The following is a 21,776-nucleotide window of genomic DNA, read 5'->3' as shown; positions in this document are numbered from 1 at the left end:
CCTCAAAAGTGATAATCTCTGGATTACTCCAAGTGCCAAGTCCTAGTGAACACTTAAACAGGAAGATAGTACAAGTGAATGCATTGCTGGAGGGAGGGCTTTAGATTCTTGGGGCATTGGGACCAGTTCTGTGGCAGGAGCGACATGTACAAGATAAACGGGTAACACCTGAACAGGGCTGGGACCAACGTCCTCACAGGGAGGTTAACTAGTGCTATGGGGGAGGGGCACCAGGATGCAGCTGCAGAGAGGAGAGACAAGGTGCATAGAAAACTAGAAGGGACAAATACCAGCAGAAGAAAGAATAGTGTAGAAAGACCAGGAATTAGATGGAGGAATAAAGCATGGTGTTGGAATGCATATGTGTTAATGCGAGGAGTGTTACTAATAAGGTTGACGAGCTACAGGTGCAAGTTGCCACATGGGGTTATGATATAGTGGACTAGAAATTCAACTCCATTGTGGGCCGCATCGGATGCCATTTTTGGTGAGGACCTTAGCGTCAGCGCTGGGAGTGTGCGCCGTAATTATGCAGAGTAGGCAGATCGTGACGTCAATCAGTGTGTAACTCAGACCCGTTGTTCCCAGACATGGGTGCAGTAGTTTGTATCCCCCTTGACCTGCAGCATGACAGGGAGAATGAGCAGCGGCGACACAGAGCAGGACAAGTTACTGGAAGAGGTAGGAGGAGGAGGGGGAGAAGGGCTCTCAGCAGGAGGCCATATCCACCCAGGGTCTTCAGGGAGCAATTCTTCTACCTCACCCTCAGTGAAGAACAGTGTGTGCGATGTCACTGTTTAACTAAGAAGGTGCTCACAGAAATCTGCCACCTGCTGCAGCCAGACTTGCAGCCTCAGTCCAGAGCGAGGAAGGCATTGCCAGTGGCTGTAAAGGTGACCGTGGCCTTGAACTTCTTTGTGTCAGGCTCCTTCCAGACTGAAGCAGGCGACATCTGTAACATCTCCCAGTTTGCCCTCCACTCCTGTATAAGGGAGGTGAGTGAGGCTTTGTATGCAAGGAAAGGTGAATACATTTCATTCTCTCTTACCAGACAGAAGCAGGTGGAGTGAGCACGCAACTTTGCCAGGATAGCAGGCCTCCCCATGGTGCAGGATGCCATTGACTGTGCACACATCACTTTGCAGGCGCCGCATGTGAATTCGGAGATGTACCACAACCAGAAGGGATTCCACTCCCTCAATGTCCAGCTGGTGTGTGACCATACTCAGCGCATCATGCAGGTCAATGCTTGGTATCCTGGCAGCAGCCATGATGCCTTCATTCTGCGTCAGTCCATTGTACTTTCAGCATTTGAGCCACCACGACAAATCAGAGGGTGGCAACTGTGCCACAAGGGCTATCCACTGACCACCTGGCTCATGACTCCACTGCACAACTGGAAGAGAAAGAGGAAGAGGAGGAAGCAGACAAGGAGGAAGCGGAAGGGAGGAAGCAAACCAGACAGTGCCTTTTTGCTCAGGCTGTCCGTGATCGAATCATCCGACTGCGGTACCACTGAACGCAGCCCCAATTCCCCATTCACCAATAGTCCCACACCTTACTGTGAGGGTGCCGGTTAGTTCCCTCAGTAGCCCCTAGATGGCACCTTCACTTGTTTTTTTCCCTTTGCTAATTGTTACTAGTTTCTCCTGTGTTTATTACTTAACTGCCTTTTATCAGGTTTATTGGTTTCACCTGTTTTTGCTTGTATTTAAGTTCTGTGGTTTCTTCCCTCTGTGCTCAGTCTTGACAAGCTGTTTGCCTAGTGGTAGCTTGTCTTGAGCTCCTATGTTTGTAACTGTTTACCTGTGTGATTCTATAAAGTACTTTTATTTAAGACTGCATACCTGCTTCTCACCTCGTCTGTCTGCACTTGGGTCCAGAACCAGCCTCGCCCTGACAGCAAGACTGAGCCAGTATGGACCCAGCAGTGATGGAGGAATTTCGTTCTATTCTCTCCCATCAAGGTGCTTTCCTCGGCCGCCTTGAGCAACTTTTCCAAAGCATTTCGGACAAGGTAAATACGTGGACACAGACCATTCAACATCCAGCCGCAGTGGCTTCTGCTCAGGATGTTCCTCCTCAGTCAGTTCCTTTGGGTACTACCCCACCAGTCGCCGACCTCCAGACTCACCGAGAGCCTCGCCTACCCGCGCCAGAGCGCTATGACGGTCATCCGGGCAAGTGTCGCGGCTTCTTGACCGAGTGCTTCCTAGTTTTTGAACTCCAACCCTCTATGTTCCTATCACCCTGCTCTAAGGTAGCGTTCATCATATCATTACTCTCGGGAAAAGCTCTCGCCTGGGCTACCGCTATCTGGGAGCAGCAAGCTTTTGTCTGCTCGGACATTCTCCTTTTCGCCGAAGAGATGAGCAAAGTCTTTGACCATCCTGTGAGTGGACGGGAGGCAGCTAAAAGACTTTTGAATCTCCGCCAGGGCAACTGCAGCATAGCCGACTTCGCCATTGAGTTCCGCACACTCGCTGCGGAAACCCGCTGGAACACCGAGGCCCTTCTCTCCACGTTTCTTCATGGCCTTTCCGAATCTATCAAAGATGAACTGACGTCCAGAGAGGTTCCGGAGGACCTTGACATGCTCATCTCCCTTGCCATCAGAGTGGATAACCATCCAGGGTCTAAGAACCTCAAACCGGATGCCCTTTCCCGCCAGTTTGACCCCTCGGAAAAGGACCGGACCCCTGAACCTATCATCCCCAGTTCCTGCATCGTTGCTCCCGTCGCATGGGAGATTGAGACTGTGGTGCGAGGGGCCCAACGTCAGGAGGCTGACCCTGGAGGAGGCCCTCCTCATAGCCTTTATGTTCCCAGTCAGGTGCGCACCCAGGTCCTTCAAGGGGGTACTCTTCTCGATTGACTGGTCATCCTGGGATCCGTCGGACTCTCGAGTTCCTTAAGAGGAGGTTCTGGTGGCCCTCTATTGAAGCCGACACCCAGGCCTTTGTCTCCGCTTGTCCCGTCTGTGCCCAGAACAAGACATCCCAACAACCTCCGCTTGGTCTCCTGCATCCCTTGCCCATCCCCAGCTGTCCCTGGTCTCATATCGCCCTGGATTTCATCACTGGGCTACCTCCATCTGAGGGATTCACTACCATCCTAGTTGTGGTCGATCGCTTTTCCAAGGCTGCTCACTTCGTCCCTCTTGTCAAGCTTCCCTCTGCCAGAGAGACTGCCCAGCTGGTTGTCCAGCATATCTTCCGCCTCCATGGCTTGCCCCTGGATGTCATCTCTGACCGTGGTCCCTAGTTCTCATCCAGGTTCTGGAAGGCTTTTTGTTCCCTCCTGGGCACTTCCGTCAGTCTCTCCTCTGGGTTCCACCCACAGTCTAACGGCCAGATTGAGAGAACCAACCAAGATCTGGAGAGGGTGCTAAGAAGCTTTGTGTCCTCCAATCCTTCCACCTGGAGCAAGTATCTGGTCTGGGCGGAGTACGCGCACAATACCCTTCAGAGCTCCTCCACTGGCCTCTCACCTTTCGAATGTCAATATGGCTTCCAACCGCCACTCTTCCCCGAACAGGAGAAGGAGGTAGGAGTCCCGGCTGCCCAGGGGTCCGTCCAATGCTGCCGCCGTACCTGGAGGAGGGTCCAATCCACCTTGCAGCTCACTTCTTCTCGGCAGAAAGTGCAGGCTGACCGACACCGCCACCCAGCTCCTCGGTTCCGGACCGGACAGAAGATCTGGCTGTCTACCCAGAATCTTCCGCTCCATGTGGAGTCCCACAAGTTGCCTCCCCGGTTCATCAGACCTTATAGGATTTTGGAAAAAGTAAACCCTGTGGCCTACCGGCTCTTCCTTCCTCGGTCGATGAAGATACATCCCACGTTCCACGTCTCTCACCTCAAGCCAGTACTTACCAGTCCCTTGGTTCCTGCTTCCAGACATCCACCCCCGCCACGCATGATTGACAGTCAGCAAGCCTACACTGTCCGTCGCCTCCTTGATAGTCACCGGGCTAGGAGGAGCATTCAATACCTGGTCGACTGGAAGGGTTATGGCCCTGAAGAGCGTTCCTGGGTTCCGGCCCGGGACATTTTGGATCCTGAACTCATCAGGGACTTTCGCCGTCGCCACCCTGATCATCCAGGAGGAACATCAGGAGCTGTTCCTAGAGGAGGGGGTCCTGTGAGGGTGCCAGTTAGTTCCCTCAGTAACCCCTAGATGGCACCTTCACTTGTTTTTTTCCCTTTGCTAATTGTTACTAGTTTCTCCTGTGTTTATTACTTAACTGCCTTTTATCAGGTTTATTGTTTTCACCTGTTTTTGCTTGTATTTACATTCTGTGGTTTCTTCCCTCTGTGCTCAGTCTTGACAAGCCGTTTGCCTAGTGGTAGCTTGTCTTGAGCTCCTATGTTTGTAACTGTTTACCTGTGTGATTCTAGTAAAGTACTTTTATTTAAGACTGCATACCTGCTTCTCGTCTTGTCTGTCTGCACTTGGGTCCAGAACCAGCCTTGCCCTGACACCTTACCTTCCCTCTGTTACTGACCACCACAATGTCCTCTTGGCCACAATGCTAAAATAAAAGCCACCACAAAACAAACATTCCAAACCAATTTTATGAATCACACCTTTATAATTTTCAATTAAACGTCAACTAATCACACTTGTGCATTCCCTTAGTATTTGTTTTCAATGTGCCTTTGCCTGTCCTAGTGTTCCAAAGCAGTGCTACCACTGTGGCTTCTGCATGGCTGGTGGAAGGCTGCTGACTTTCAGTGGGGGAGACTGCAGATGGCCTTGCAGGACAACCTCAAGCAGCTTTGGGCCTAGAAAGCCCAGCTGTGGACTGCACCACCTCGGCATGGGCGGCAGCAGTCTGGGCAGGCTGGCTGACGGGCAACAGCAAGGGCACTGATGGAGTGGCAGTGCTGGGAGGACGAATGCTGTCATCCTGAGAGAGGACAGCAGGTTCATGCTCCACAGAGCCACAGCCATTCCCCCATGGTGGCACCTCAGCATTCCTAATAATCTGTAGGACAGATTGCTGTACTGCTATGACATCCTGTAAGCCCCTTTCAACACTGCTAACCTCAGCCATGATGGCAGCAGTCTGTGCTTCCATGGAAGCAAGCTGACCTTGCATGACTCCATTCTGAGCTTCCACTGCAGCACTCAGACTTTAGGTGGAAGCTGCTTATGCTGCAATGGAAGCTGAGACATCATCCATCAGGCACTGCATGATGGTGGGGTCCACAAGTGCGCTAATGGATCTGCCCACCCCTTCCACGCTGGAAAGCATGGGTTTAAGACTCTGCACAAAGCCCTGTGCAAGGTTGGTGCTGGACTCCTTCATGCTCCTTGACATTGCACTCAGGCTTTCTGGCAGGCCTGCCAATGCACCAAGCATTTCATTGAGCATACCCATCAGTGTCTTCTGTAGACCAAACTCATCTGAGCCCTATGCAGCAGATCACCTGTGTCACCTTGCCCTCTGGCGAGCTGGTACCTGTGCTACCCTTTCCCCCTGCCCTGGCTGCAGGCCACTCGTGCCTGGTGTCTCACCACATGCAGATCCCGTGTCTAACTTATCCTCTAAAGTACGTGGAGTATCAGTGTCTGAGCTGGTGTTTGGGAGTGTGAAATCGAGTGAGAGTGCTGTGCGTTCTGCATTACTGTATTCTTCCTCTTGCATTTCATGCTCCTCCACCAGTGCCTTGCCATATTGCAGTTCTTGGCTATCTGAAAGGAGAAAGGCACAAGGGTAAGGTTGTGATGAGGGGAAGGGGGAAAGCAAGAGGTGCATCCTTACACCATGTGCAGATTGTAAATCAGAAGAGATTGTGGGATGAGGGGAAGTGGGATGTGAGAAGGAGGATTAGGTATGAGAATACTGTCATCTTCAATTGATTCAGCCTTGCCGCTGGCCACGGGGTCAGCAATATCCCTCCCAATAATGGCCAGCCCTGTCTCCTCCAGCGGGATAAGGTTATGCAGGCAGATCTGTGCCCCTTCGGGTAGCCTCTACTGCCTCCGGTTATGAGCCACCTTCTCCTGCAAAAAAGAGGGAAGTGTGTCAGTGAGTGTGGCGCAATCTGTTTAGGTGATGTGGTTGTCATGGTTGAATAGCTGGCAGTGTCTGCAAGCTGTGAGATGTGGGTATGAGGCTTGCAGCAGTGCTAAGTGTGTGAGGGTGAGGTGATGCTATGAATGTTAGGTATATGAGTCATGATTGATAGAGATTGTTGGTAGGTGAGTGAAGCGGGGGTGGTGAATTGAGCAGTGTGTGAGCATAGTGGTTCATTTATAAGGATATGGCATTTGAAGATGAATTCACTGACATTGACCATTCGTAAGAGGTCATTAAATTTCTTGCGGCACTGCATCCAGGTCCTCGGGGCTACATTGACTGTGACGGCTATCTGGTCCCAATGCCTTCTCACAGTTTGTCTGCTGGGCCTTCTGGCCCCCTGTGGATAGAGAACCTCTCTTCTCCTGTCCACCTCCTGCACCAAGCCCTCCAGTGCTGCATCTAAAAATCTGGGAGTTCTCTCTCTGCCATGATGCGCCATCACTCAGTTTTCCCGCTCCTGAGTTTGTTTCCCAGCCACTTCCACCACCTGCTGAAGCCAGAATGCTCCTTTCCTTTAAGAAGTGCAGGCTGCCTTTAAGAAGTGTAGGCTAGCTTTAATTGGTGCTAACCTTGCACAAACTTGGACCCCCTGCTGAGATAGAAAAGAGGTGCTAAATAGGTTGGCATCGCTCAAAGTTAAGAAGTCACCCAATCCGGATGGGATGCATCCCAGGTTGCTGAGGGAAGCATGGGTGGAGATAACAGAAGCTCTGATCACCTTAAATATGGGAGCATTGCCAGAGAACTGGAGGATTGCAAATGTTTCAAGCCTGTTCAAAAAAGGGGAGATGGATAAACCTGGTAACTACCGACCAATCAGTCTAACGTCAATGGTGGGAAAACTACTAGAGACCATTGTCAAGAACAAAATTAATTTTCACTTGGAAAAGCATGGGTTAATAAGGGACAGCCAGCACGGATTTGTTAAAGGTAAATCATGTTGGACTAACCTGATTGTATTCTTTGATGAAGTAACAGAGAGGGTTGATGAAGATGGTGCTGTAGATGTTGTATATGTGGACTTTCACAAGGCATTTGATGCAAGTACTGCATAACAGACTTATTCAGAAAATGGAATCACATGAGATTAAAGGGATGGTGGTAACTTGAGTATGTAATTGGCTCAGGGATAAAAGGCAGAGAGTAGAGAGAATGGATGTTTTTCTAACTGGAGAGACGTATGCAGTGGGATCAGTATTAGGACCATTGTTTTTCTCGTTATATATAAATGACCTGGACTTGGGTATAGGGAGTATAACTTAGAAGTTTGTGGATGATACAAAACTTGGCATCATAGTATATAGTGAGCAGGATAATAGCAAGCTTCAGGAGGACATAGACAGACTGGCGAATTGGTCAGACACATGGCAAATGCAACTTAATGGGGAGAAGTGTGAAGTGATGCACTTTGGGAGGAACAACATGGAGAGGCAGTATAATCTAAATGGTACTATTTTGAGGGACCTGGAGATACATATTCACAAATCAATTTGATAAGGCAGTTAAGAAAGTGCATGGAATCCATGGCTTTGTAAATAAGGGTATTGAATATAAAAACAAGGAACTTATGGTAAACCTTTACAAATCACTGGTTAGGCCTCAGCTGGAGTATTGTGTCCAATTCTGGGCACCACACTTTAGGAATGATGCCAAGGCCTTGGAGAAGGTACATAGGAGATTTACTAGGATGATACAAGGGATGAGAGACTTCAGTTATGTGGGGAGATTGGAGATACTGGGATTGTTCTCCTTACAGCAGGGAAGATTAAGGGGAGACATAATAGAGGTATTCAAAATTATGAAGGGTTTTGATAAAGCAAGTAGGGATAAATTGATTTCTCTGGCAAGTGGGTCAGTAACCAAAGTTATAATTGCCAAAAGAACTAGAGGGGGGAAAATGAGGAGATACTTTTTCACACAGAAAGAAAAGAAAGATTTTCATTTATACAGCGCCTTTCATGACCTCAGGACATCCCAAAGTGAGTTACAGTCAATTCTTTTAAAGTGTAGTCACTGTTGTAATGTAGGAAACATGGCAGCCAATATGCACACAGCAGGCTCCCACAAACAGCAATGTGATATTGACCAAATAATATTTATTATTGGTGATGTTGATTGAGGGATAAATATTGGCTTGGATACCAGAGATAATTCCCCTGCTCTTCTTTGAAATAGTGTCATGGTATCTTTTACATTCACCTGAGAGAGTGGACAGGGCCTCAGTTTAATGTCTCATCCGAAAGACTGCACCTCTGACAGTGTAGCACTCCCTCAATACTGCACTGGAATGTCAGCCTAGATTTTTGAGCTCACGTTGCTTGAGTGGGACTTGAAACCCATGACCTATCTGACTCAGAGGCAAGAGTGCTACCAACTGACCCACGGCAGACAAAGAGCTGTTATGATCTGAAAAGCACTACCTAAAAGGGTGGTGGAATCAGATTTCAGTGTAGGGGGTGGCGGTGTGGGTGGTGTTTCTTGGCGCGTGCGTGCGCCCAGTCAGTTATGCCTCTGACTGCTTTGTGAGTGGTTCGAATCGCTCCCACGCCCCTGGGTTCTAGACACTGGACTTAGGTACAAGGCGGCAGTACAGAGAAGACTCGAGTAGACAGGTGGTTGGATGCAAACAAAACCAAGATTTTATTGAAGAGGAAAACTTAATACAATCTCATGGAAAGGATTTACTAGCGTACACTTCTACAGGCAAAGATTACAAGAGAATCATAATAATACTTATACTTATGCAGGGAATGGGGAACACACTGCACATCGAGAGAAAACAACTAACTTAACAATCCCCTTATCCTTATCCCACTTCCCTATACCTAACTAGATTAAGCTATGAGGGGTCAGAACTTCATGCTCACCAATCAAAAGGTTTCTTAGACTCAAAACAGCGGTTGGGTTCGGGGTTCGCTCTTGGTGCTCTCTGGAGCCTGCCGTCGTCACGTGATCTCCGGGCGCTGCAAGGGCGTTGTCCAGGTTCGCGTACCCCAAAGTTAAAGTCTCTGTTTGGGTACTTTACCTTGCAGGGATGACTCTTCATCGACAGCCGCCAGTTTGAGTTGGTGTGCAGATATTCGAAGGTCGGCCAAGGCTGAAGGCCCGATGATTCGAAGCCTCCCCTCGTTTGGTCTTCTTCAGCCAGTCTGCCCCTCAGTGGTTTTCCCTTCTCCCCTCATCGCGTCCCGCCTGGCCTGGCCTGAATTTGTCCGTGTCCGCCCGACCCAGTGCCGGGGCAGTTCCAGATGGAGTGGGAAAAGGGCACGGGCAAAGGCCAGGGGGTAAGTGCGGGACAGGGAAAGAGCGGCGGCCACGAGGGTGAGGGGCCGAGGAGCAGCACCAGCACAGCAACCAATGAACGCACCTGACGATCTTGGACACCAACTCACGATCTAACTAACTAACTCAATGCTACCCGAGGCCTTCAATTATACCTTCGTCGAAAACCCTTATCTGCACGCCAAATCAGGTTAGTTCTTTGTTTTACTTTTGGCGGGCTAGTTTAAAATAATGGTAGCAATTCATACTAACTGGTTTTTAGATGGCCAGTAATCACATCTACCGGCCCAATAATTGACTTGTATTGTCCTGAAAGTTCCTTGATGGGCTTGTCCAGCCTCGATGGCTGTGTTAATCTGTTTCCGATAATATATGCAGACTGTTTGATGGCCTTAACTATAGGCCTAAACTGAATTTAGATTTTGTCTCCAATTCGGTCTAATGCATAATTCAGAGTCCTGTCTGGTTCCAAAATACAAAGTTTCTCTTCACAGAAAGCCTGCAGCCTTAGTTTCGATTTCTCCCAAGCTGTCTGCGTTGCAGAATCCATTTTAAAATCCCACAGGCTTTCTGCCATGAGGCACGGATGCCATCTTGGGTACCCTCTTTAATTTAAAATGTCAACGCAGGGTCCCGTTTATTAATTACTGCCTTCGGGGAAATGCAGAAATTTTGCAAATCTTACACTCCCCCTGTGATACTAAAACTTGCTTGAAGTATCATACATTTAAAGTGAGCACAAATTTTCTGACCCTCCATAATCAACCTTCCACTGCAATTACCTATCTAATATACCCACGACACATGCACTTCCCATTCCGCGAAAATGTAGTATACATCAGCATACAGAGAGTAAAATTACAGACTTTTACACACTCATCCAAGCATGGAGGGGTCTAACACCCCTGCACCACTTGGTACACAGATCTTTATTAAACCGCATCGCAAATGAAAACAACAAAAGAAAAACCTTTAATTAAAAATAACAAACATAAAGAAATAACAATTCTTTAATCAAAATGCAGGGAAAAAGACTTAAACCGGCGTATCTTCCTCCACCTTTACATAATGTTCTTTCCAAACCCTCTGGTTTCGGAATTCTGACCACCGACCTTTTCCCTTACACTGAATACAAACTAAATACAACACTATCCCTAACTGGCAAACCACGAGAATGTGCGAAACTATAACGGCTTTGAGTATTTTGGTCAGATATTCAGGGAGAGGGGGAATTTCGTAGCCAAAGTGCGCTACGTAATTCTGCAAGTTTGTAAAATTCTCCTTCACAGTGAGGTGAACAGTGGAGGGTTCAGGAATGGGGACAATTCGCTCCTGGGCCACTTGAACTTCTGCCTTGGGTTTGAAACAGAAACTGCTGTTACTTACCGGACACCAGCTATGCTGTCCATGCTGGTAGTGGGACGCGCCGGTGGTGACACAATATGTCCCACCCCCTATATATGCTACCTGCGGGGGAGCATGGCCTTGTGCCATTGCCTCCATGATACAATTTATAGGCTTCGCGTCAGCAGCTCTGAACCCACACTGCGGTTTTGAAAAGGCATTCAAGTGCTGGGGACACAGGATTATGTGTGCTCCCCGGCTCCGGCACCCTGAGAGGTCAGTACCTGTCATAGCGTGCTCCCACTTAATGACGTAAGGCGGGACTGCTGTGAAACGAATGCGTGCACCCCCTTGAATGACTCCAATGTTCTCCACCCTGTATACCGGTGCGAGCTGGGCCATCCTACCCATGACCGGCATCCTAACTACTACTCCCATGATTGTGTGTTTGGACCGCCCACAATCCACGGGGACTGGATAGGCTTCGGAGGCTAGCCGGAGTTGGCACAGGCTCAATGCATTCTCAAAAGGGTGGAGGGCTGCGAGGTGCTTGTTGCTAATCCAGGAGGGGACCAAACCTTGTTTTAAATCCTCCAGATTACTGCGGCCCTCGCCCAGTAACCACGCCCCGTATAACATGCACACCTCATTCTGCGCAGCCTGGTCAGAAGCATTTCTGTCCTCCCTTATGAGAGCATTTACTGTCTTTGCGTGCTTTTCCAACTCGGCTATGATCTCCTTTAAATGGACCGTCATGGCCTGGTCCTCATGCAACTCCGAGCCCACTACCTTGTTCTCATCCAGTAATATCCTTTTTAACTGTATTTTTAAACCGTTTATCTGGGTCTGCAGCTCTATGCCATCCAAGCTGTTGATGACAGAGGACCCAGTATTAAACGCAGTAAAAACATAATTCCATACACCCCTTCTTTGTCTCCCTGCATTGCCCAAAAATTCTCGGTGTGTGGTGTAGAGTTCGGTCTTGTCCACGTGGGCAAAATCGAAATCATAATATTTCTTGAACATACCCTTTAATAGGACCTGGTATAACTGCTCTGTTTCTTTGGGGCACCACTCCGGTAAATGTACCTCGGTGAGATTTAATATCACGGAGGCTACCGCGTAGTGTACCCCCTGGTACAGCATCTGATCGGTGGGAACTAGTACCAACCCATTCCCTGGTCCTTTGATGGCGGTGGGGCAATCTTTCCTGGATAACCTCGCCGCCTGCGCCATGGGCGGGGCACAAGCTCAGTGGCACTGACTGGGATCTGAGTGTATGGGACCGCACACACCTTCATGCTGGTATCCCACCTTATCCCCTCCCCGGTGTCTTGCCACTGCCGGTGGAAAACTACAGATATGCCTGCGGGGCAGACCATCTCTGACCCCCACATATAGATATAAATCCCTTGATCCGGTTCCCACCACTTGTCCCAACACACGCTTAGTCCTCCATGAATCTCGGCAATTGTCCAATGGGTGTTGTTTCCCAAACGTTCCCATTCGACTTCGGGGTTACTTATGTCCTTGCTCAACTTCCTGAGCCACCACCACCTATCCAGTGGAATGTGTCCTTTACACGTCAAACATATTCGCTTTCCAACGGTGACGCTGACCCTCGTGGTAATGACTCGTACCCTGGGGCACAGGAGGGAGGCCTCCCCGTACGTGAATCTGGTTTGACTGGAGTACTGAGACAAATTGGACCCCAACCATCCTGGCCACCTTCCCTCGTGGAAGTAGACGGCGGTCTCCTCCGCATCCCGTTCGCCGTTCCCGTCGATCGCCAAGGGCGCCGTGTCTCCCGAACACCCATAGATGTGGGAGTCCTGGATGTCGCCCCTCCTCTCTGCACTCATCCCGATCAGGGCGAATAGGATCACGATCCATTCCATCCCATAAATCTTTCTGCAAAAAGATGTAAAAACATGCAGCCAGGTCCCCAAGAGATTCTCTGGCTTGGTGAAGCATGGTCGGGTCCCGCGACCTCGACCCAAATATACACTCTTAACAGACTACTTACATAAAACTACCCATCACCTTATTTAACCTAAATTATAAACATCCAAACTTAAGCTAAATAATTACACTTTACTTAAAACTTAAACTTATGTACAACCGCCGCCCGTCTCCGGGTGGCCAGGCTAATCCCTGGTCGGACTGCGGCTCGCCGCTACCCCCGGCGTGACCGCACAGTCCTGCACTGTTGGTTCCCCGCAGCCCATGGCTGCTGGCTGAGGACCTCTGTCCTTGGACCTCTCCCTGGCTCGAGGGGCGGCCCTTGGTAACTGGAGGGCTGGTGACCATGGCTTTCTCGGATGGGGCGTCAGTGGGGACCTTCTGGGGGCTTTGGCGGGTGGGGCTGTCTTGCCGCTGGGCCTTTTACCCGAACCACTGCTCCCCCAGGCTTGACCCCTCCCGAACCTGGGCTGGGGGCAGGTAACTTGTCGCAGCCTGCTGCTGCGAGTTGAGAGTCTCCGCCCCCAGGTCCCATGGCTGGGTCCGGGGCGGGGTTTTCGACCTCAGGTCCCTCCCTCTCTACACCTGTAAGAAATCACACAACACCAGGTTATAGTCCAACAGCTTTATTTGAAATCACAAGCTTTCGGAGCGCTGCTCCTTCTTCAGGTGAAGTGGAGAAATGCATAAAGACACAGCTTATATAGTCAGAGAATCATGTCAGATGTTTACAGGTAACCTTTCCAACTGCCATTTATAGCACCTCGGCAGAGAGATAATCACAGCAGTCAAAGGTGTGAATGGTGTCCAAACAGGTCAGTCAGGGAAACATTACATCAAAGAACAATGAGGTGGGGTCACAAGGGGTCAAATATTGCAGATGCTGGGGTCTGTATGAAAAACAAAAAAACAGACAAAAACATTTTTTTTGGCTGGAAATCACAGCAGGTCCAGCCGCATCTGTGTAGAGAGAACAAGCCAATGTCGACTCGAGTCTGGATGACCCTGCATCAGGTGGGGTTACATCTAGCATGACATGAACCCAAGATCTCGGTTAAGGCCGTCCTCATGGGTGCGGAACTTGGCTATCAGTTTCTGCTCGACGATTTTGCGTTGTCGTGTGTCTCGAAGGCCACCTTGGAGAATGCTTACCCGAAGATCGGAGGCTGAATGTCCTTGACTGCTGAAGTGTTCCCCGACTGGGAGGGAACACTCCTGCCTGGTGATTGTTGTGCGGTGTCCGTTCATCCGTTGTCGCAGTGTCTGCATGGTCTCGCCGATGTACCATGCTCCGGGGCATCCTTTCCTGCAACGTATGAGGTAGACAACGTTGGCCGAGTCACATGAGTATGTACCATGTACCTGGTGGGTGGTGTCCTCACGTGTGATGATGGTATCTGTGTTGATGATCTGGCATGTCTTGCAGAGGTTGCTGTGGCAGGGTTGTGTGGTGTCGTGGTCGCTGTTCTCCTGGAAGCTGGGTAATTTGCTGCGAACGATGGTCTGTTTGAGGTTAGGCGGCTGTTTGAAAGCGAGTAGTGGAGGCGTGGGGATGGCCTTAGCGAGGTGTTCGTCGTCATCGATGACATGTTGAAGGCTGCGAAGAACATGGCGTAGTTTCTCCGCTCCGGGGAAGTACTGGACGACGAAGGGTACTCTGTTGGTTGTGTCCCGTGTTTGTCTTCTGAGGAGGTCTATGCGATTTTTCACTGTGGCCCGTCGGAACTGTCGATCGACGAGTCGAGCGTCATATCCCGTTCTTACAAGGGCGTCTTTCAGTGTCTGTAGGTGTCCATTGCGTTCCTCCTCGTCTGAGCAAATCCTGTGTATTCGCAGGGCTTGTCCATAGGGGATGGCTTCTTTAATGTGGTTAGGGTGGAAGCTGGAGAAGTGAAGCATCGTGAGGTTGTCCGTGGGCTTGCGGTAGAGTGAAGTGCTGAGGTGTCCTGTAAACATCTGACATGATTCTCTGACTATATAAGCTGTGTCTTTATGCATTTCTCCACTTCACCTGAAGAAGGAGCAGCGCTCCGAAAGCTTGTGATTTCAAATAAAGCTGTTGGACTATAACCTGGTGTTGTGTGATTTCTTACATTTGTCCACCCCAGTCCAACTCCAGCATCTCCACACCATCTCTACACCTGGGTTAGGGGTGGGGTTTTTGCCCTCAGGTCCCTCCCCCTCATCTGGATCCCAGAAGAGTGGGGGAGTGTCCCAACCGATAGGCGGGATGGCCCCTCCCTTCAAGCAAGTCACAGCGCCTGCCTGTGCAGTCTGTGAACTTGCTCCTGCTGCGGGCTGAGGATCTTTATCCTCAGACCATTCTCCAACTGGCTGCTTTCCCCTTTCAGGTGTAAACAGCTTACACTGGTTGATGTAACCAGCGGCCTGTTTTAAAACCTATGCTGAAGGCTCGCCCGCTGCCCCGAGCTGACCTTCTAGGGGCTCCCCTTTCTCTTTCCTCACCGGGACGGTCTTACAGACGGGATCTTGGGCCCGGACCCGCTTTGGGTCCGGGGCCAAAACTACCCCCCCCCGTGTGCCTCCCTTGTCCTGGACTGCGGCTTCCGGACCTGCCAATAGGGGTCCCGGGACTCTCCTTCCCCAGCCTTATCTATGGCCCTTTCTCCAGCGGGCACAGTCAGACCGAGGAATTTCACCTCCTGCTGGTCGATCTGCGCCTTCTTGGGATTTACCTTGAAACCCTTCTGTCCTAACAGCTCCAGCAGTTCGGCCAATAGTGGGCCATGCTCCCCTTTCGAATCGGTGAACAGGAGCAGGTCATCCACATATTGAACCAACTGTCTGGGCTGGCTAAAATCCTTCAAACTGTCGGCCATGCACTGATGGAAAATGCTGGGGCTGTTGTGGAAGCCCTGTGGCAAACAGTTCCACGTGTACTGTTGCCCTTTAAACGTAAAGGCAAACTTGTACTGATCCTCCCTCCTTACAGGGATGGACCAAAACCCATTTGAAATATCCAGCACCGTGAAAGTGGTCGCGGATGCTGGAATACTCCCGATGAGGTCGGCAACTGCTGCCACTGTGGGTGCGCAGGCTGGGATGTTGCTATTGAGCACCCGATAGTCCACCGTGGCCCTCCAGGGATTGTCCAGCTTTCTGACCGGCCATAACGGAGAATTTACATGGGTAGCTATCGGTCTCAGAACTCCCTGCTGCACTAACGAGGACATGGCTGCTTCCATGCCCGACTCTGCTTCCCTGGGAAAGTTATACTGTTTCTGTGGTCGGGCCATGGGGTCCCCGTCTACGCTGACCTGAAACCCTGTGACCCTCCCGCAGTCGTGCTTGTGAGTGGCAAAAGTGGCCAGGTGGGCCTGCACAAATGCCTGGAACTCGGGTGGGGTGTTGCTGACCATGAGCCCAAGGTTACAATCCTCTTTGGGCTTCATAGTGCAGAGGGTCCCCTTCCCTTCCTTACCTGGGATAACTACAATCTCACCGTTCTTTACTTTTCCTGCCCCCCAAAGGCAGTGATTCCTCAAATCCATTAGGATCCCGTGACCTACGATAAAGTCATCCCCCAGGACCCCTCTTCCATCCTCCATGTCTCATTTCACCAGGACACACGTCCACTTGGAGCGGAGCGGTACTATCCGAATGGCGAGCGGGATGGAGACCGAGCCAGCCTGTTCCCTACCCGTGAACCCTGATTGATTGTATGGGACCCCGCTGGAGAGAAGTGAGGTGATGGGATTAGCTGAGTAGATCACGGTGCGCGATGCCCCCGTGTCCAACAGATAGGTCCCTGTCACCTTTTCCACCTCCATCTCCAAAAGGGGTCTCCTCCACTCATCATATCGGAGCGAACACAGATAAACAGGCTGCGCTGGCTCTAGTCACGGTTGTGGGTTAGATGGGGCTGATGGGGTGAGAGCACCGGTGGCGGCTGCTACTCTCCCCTGGCCAGTCAGTAAGGACCTCATAGCGTCCAAAAGTTACTTGACCTCTGCGGAAGGGGTCTCTACCCCCGCCTTTTGGGCTGGGGCTGGGGGATGCTTTCCCTTGTTATCCTTCCAAGGGTTCTTACACTCCTTCCACCAGTGACCATCCTTCCCACACCCGTAACAATTGGTCTTGGTGTTGGGGGGTTACTCCCTTCCTGGTGCCACTCCTTCCTACTCTGCACTCCTGGTTTTATCTCATGCACCTTCCCTTTTGGTGGGTGTGCAACGGTTGCCCTGCCGTTTTTGTAGGCTAGGGTTAGCTACCTAATTACCGTGAGCTCTGTGGTCTGGGGATCTTTGGGGTCGAACCAGGCTTCTGCCTTGGCCCGGACCTGTAGCAAGCTGTTCGCCACCAGGCAACGGAGCCAATGCATCAGGGAATCCCCATTCAGAAACGTCCGGCCTGGCATCCCCAGGCAAGCTTTCAGGTACACCGGCCTCAGCCGGTCCGCAAAAGCCTGCGGGGTTTTCCCAGAAAGCTGGATCGTCTTCTCCACGCGGGAGAAGGGACTTCCCTCATCCATCGCCATGGCCTCTAGAACTGCATCTCTAAGCTTCTCATACCCGCTCTGCCCCCTTTTACACTCATCAGAGAGGGATTGGAGGAGATTACTCTCCAGGGAGAATAGCAGAATTTTGGCCTTCTCAGCGTCATCGCAGTCGTTGACGCTGGCGGTCTGCTCTATTTCCCTGAAGTGGATCGAGGGGTCTCCCTTGGTGGAAAGCTTCGGGATATGGTTAACCATAACCCTGAGCTGTTGGGCGTCGAAGGGCAACACGAACTGGTTTTGGAGGGGTCCATCATTGTCCCCATCGGCGGGTGGGCTGAATCTCCGATGCCATGCTGGGCACATCGGTCCTGGCTCTGGCCTCTCGGGCGGGGGTTGCTCTACCACCGCCTCCACCTCTGGCTCCACTTCGGGTTCCACCACCGGTTCCACCCCCCCTTGCTGCCAAACCTCGCTGAAACTTGGCGCTACGGGTGGTGGCCGTGAAGTCTCCTCTCTCTCAACCAGGTCGTCCCTAGGCACCACCGGTGACGTTGGAACTGTCCTCTCCTCGTTCCCCATAAAATCTGCTGGCCTGCCTTTGGGCTTATGAGGCATACCATGCCTTTTGCCCTCCGGAGAGTCCGGCTCGGATTTTCTATCCTCTGTTTACAGGGGCCGTGGTCTGCCTCCTCAAACCCCTGTTCATTAGCTAGCTTGTAAGCGGCTTTTACTGCCTGTACCTTCTCTTCCTGTTCCCTGATCTGCCTTGTGTAAGATTTGAAATTTTCATTAATAACCACGCAGTAAATTAGGGTTAATAAGACAGTTTTATTGACCAAAAGATGCTTGTACAGAGAAACCTTTGATAAAAGGGCACACAAAATGACCACCGGACCTCGTGACCAGCTTCTGGGACCATTTGAATTTCTGTTACTGCAAGTCAGACAGGCTTGTGGATTGAGGACATTAAGCCCATGAAAACCAGTTTCGGGAAACCGAAACTCAGGGAACTGAGCATACATATTAATTAGATTATAAGTACAGGACAGTTTTGGGTAGCAGGATGAGGCCCATCAAGAAATGGGCGGACAATTGAACGAACACTTAAACCCATTTACTGTACAAAGAAAAAGCCGTTTAACAGCCATCAAGGGCAATCTCCAGACCGATCAATATACAAACCGAGTTACGGTGACAAAGCAAAGACATTATCGGCCCAGGAAGGCCAGTTCAGCCATCACCGACTCCCGTTATGAAGACAAAACACCCCTGCAGAGAATTCTGCCCGCCAAAAATATTACAAAGACAAGACTATGATCTGGCGGGAGATAAGAATGTTCCAAAAGGGTATAACTGTGGATTGAAAAGGTCCATCAGTACGCTTCGTAGCTTGGCTTCACTTCACACTTCAGAACTTCTACAGTAGCTTCACTTCGGTTTTCATTTCTTCAACGCTTCGGGACAGACTCTTCGGTTAAGGCAGCACTTCGGTTTCGGAATGTGGTCGGTGTTCGGCCAGGCAAGGCTCGGCTACGACGGGAAGACGACAAGGGTGGCCCGGGTACTTTTGTCGGGAGATCATCGACGACCCAGGCCGAAGAAGAAGACACCCTCAGAAGGACAATCATTATGACTGTATAAGAGGACACTCCGGGCCCAGCACTCCAGTGCCTCAACAGCCCTTCGGTAACGGTAACACAGGTGCATTCAGTGCTTCAACACCACGCCGGTAACGGATCCATCCGTGGCGAGCGCTCACCAAGGCTGCATCGGCAGCCTCATCGCGGGAGAACCAAGAGGAAAACAAGCTGCGCCAGAAGTTTCCAAATCCATGTGACGACGGAAAGCTGTGCCAAAAGGGCTGCAAACCCCTTTTCGCAATTCTGAAAGTGGTGAGCATGATCCCGAGTTCCTCAAGTCGAAACTTAGTTAGGTCTAGGGGAGGGGGTTAAGGGCAGTTGTAATGTGTTACCCCTTTTACGATGTGCCATGTGTTCCCCATTTCCATAGAGTTAAGTTCATAGATGTGTGCATGCTTGTAGTAGCTTTAATCTGTGCTTATGACATGTATTTTATAATGCTGCAAACTGTTTAATAAAAGCATCCATTTCGTGCTATTCAACCTGGTCTATTGAGTTTTCTCTGCACTACAGTTCCCTGCACCTAAGTCCAAGGTCTAGAACCGTAGGGAAGAGTGGGTCGAACCACTCAAGGGTAATTATTGCAAGAAGCCTGGCAGGAGACCAGAGCAAGCAAGAGAAACCCCCTACAGAGATGGCGACCGCGGCAGGATCTTGGCAGCAGGAATGTAGGGCTAGATTTTCAGTATAGACAGTTTTGGGGCACTAAACTTAGCGCCCGCCCGAAGTTAGCGCCCGCCCCAAAGTAGCGCCCCGTTGTCGGAAATTCAGTGGCTTCGTCCTAAGAGAGTGGTGGAGCGCTAAAAGAGGCGTTCCACTCCTACCTTTAGGCGCTAAGCCGGCGGTCCAGAGGGATAGCGCCCAGGCGGGGCGCAGCGCGGGTGCGGTCATTTTTGCACTGACAGCAGACTCCGTGGTGCCGACCAGCTGTTAAAGGGGAAGGGACGAATTGGTCTGCTGCCACGCCCTGCACACTGCAGCCTTGCAAAGAGGCCTCAACACTGCTGCTCAGCCCCAGGGAGTCATGGCAACGCCAGAGAAGGCCCGTCAGCGTGCCCTGCGCTTCTCAGAGGGTGATCTGGACATAATGGTCACAGCTCTGGAGGTGAGGCGCAAGATCTTGTTTCCAGAGAGTGGGAGGAATCCAACCCACCATGACTACACCAAAGCCTGGAAGCAGATCGCCCAGAGGGTGACGTTCACCGGCGAGGCCCCCAGAACCCACAAACAATGTCGTAAAAAATACAACGATCTGACCAGGATTGTGAAGTTGAGTAGCCTTTCCAGTCTCCTCCTCATTCTTGCATGTACACCTGACATGATGGGCAAAGGGAGCTGAAAGTCCTATTGGCCAGCCCTCAGCCAGCAGCATTGGGACAGTCATGAGCATCAAATGGCCATTCGGCACTCTACACTTTGGCCAAGCTATTCCACCATGGGAGGCAGTGCACACTACATTAGGGCTTCACTCTGTCCAAGCTATTCCACCATGGGAGGCAGTGCACTCTACATCAGGGCTTCACTCTGTCCAAGCTATTCCACCATGGGAGGCAGTGCACTCTACATCAGGGCTTCAATCTGTCCAAGCTATTCCACCATGGGAGGCAGTGCACTCTACATCAGGGCTTCACTCTGTCCAAGCTATTCCACCATGGGAGGCAGTGCACTCTACATCAGGGCTTCACTCTGTCCAAGCTATTCCACCATGGGAGGCAGTGCACACGACATCAGGGCTTCACTGCGCACTTACAGCCCGTTCTTTCTCTTGCAGGCTAAAATAGCGTTTAATCGCCAGGCCCGTGCCAGGGGTGGCCGCGCCAAGCTGCAGAAGCTCACTCGGCTGGAGGAGCGCGTGTGTGTGCTCATGGGAGCCCGTGTGATTGTCCCCACAATGTGCGGTGTATCCGACCCTCCACTGCCCGGCAATGGTAAGGACCTCGCCTTTTGGCCCTCTCGCGTCGCACTGGCCCATCTGAGCTACCTCCTTTGCCACTGTCCCACCAATGCGCTGAATCCCACCAGTCCTAACTCCCTCGCTGACGCCGTCTCCTCACTCTGAAGCTACTCTTGTGCATTCCTGCTTTCAGCTGGTGACGACCAGGACCCTGAAGCTGCCAGTGACAACACCTCCGACCAGGAGGAGGAGGAGGAGCAAGTCGGACCTTCGGGGGAACAGTCACGTCCCGCAGGAGAGGAGGAAATGCTTGACACCTCCTCACTGGACGAGTGCCTGCAGGAACTGTCGCAGGGCAATGCAGCTTCTGGGACCAGTGGCGTCCAGCCACCCAGCAGCCGTGCGCATGGCCCGCGGCCTTCCCCCCCAAAGGGGGGAAGGATCAGAGGGGAGTGCTGCTGCTCGGCACACTCACCGTCACCAACGCGGCAAGGGTCCCCTAGTTCGGCCCCCTCCTCCCCAGCGGGAGAGTCGCGACTCCAGTCCGGACACCTTCACTTCGGAGGAGGTGCGGAAGCTGGATAAGATGGCCGACGACTCGGACTGGCGACACACGGAGCTCATGAGCGTGGTGGGGCGCATTCCTGAGGCCATCAAGTCGCTGGCGACCAGTGTGCGCGAGTTCGGGGCAGCAACTGCCGCGAGTGGCCGCATGCTGACTGATGCCATCAAGACCCTGGCGGATGTGATGTGCGCGCACACCAGGATCACAGTGGCACTCACTGCTGCCACACACGCTGTCTCAGGCAGGCATCGCCAGGACAGCCGCCGCGCTGGACCATCCCAGCAAGTCGCCCGTCGGCTGATTGCTGCGGATCCTGCAGTGCGGGCCCGGCCGAGTGCCACCGCGCCACAGCACCAGCCAGCGCATCCCAGACGCCAGCTGGCCCACATTACGCCATCCGTCGCCGCCATTCCCCCTCTGGGGCGTCAAGGGCAAGCGGCTGCAGCTGATGGTGGCCAGGCTCAGGTGCGCCACTCAGCAGACGGCCCCTCGAGGCCCAAACGCCGTGTAGGCCGCCCCCCAGCGGCATCTGGCGGAAG

Source organism: Somniosus microcephalus, chromosome 10, assembly GCF_052327205.1.
Source record: "Somniosus microcephalus isolate GS21.2 chromosome 10, FLI_Smic_1.0, whole genome shotgun sequence".
Taxonomy (NCBI): Eukaryota; Metazoa; Chordata; class Chondrichthyes; order Squaliformes; family Somniosidae; genus Somniosus; species Somniosus microcephalus.
Note: the sequence above shows the minus strand (reverse complement) of the source record.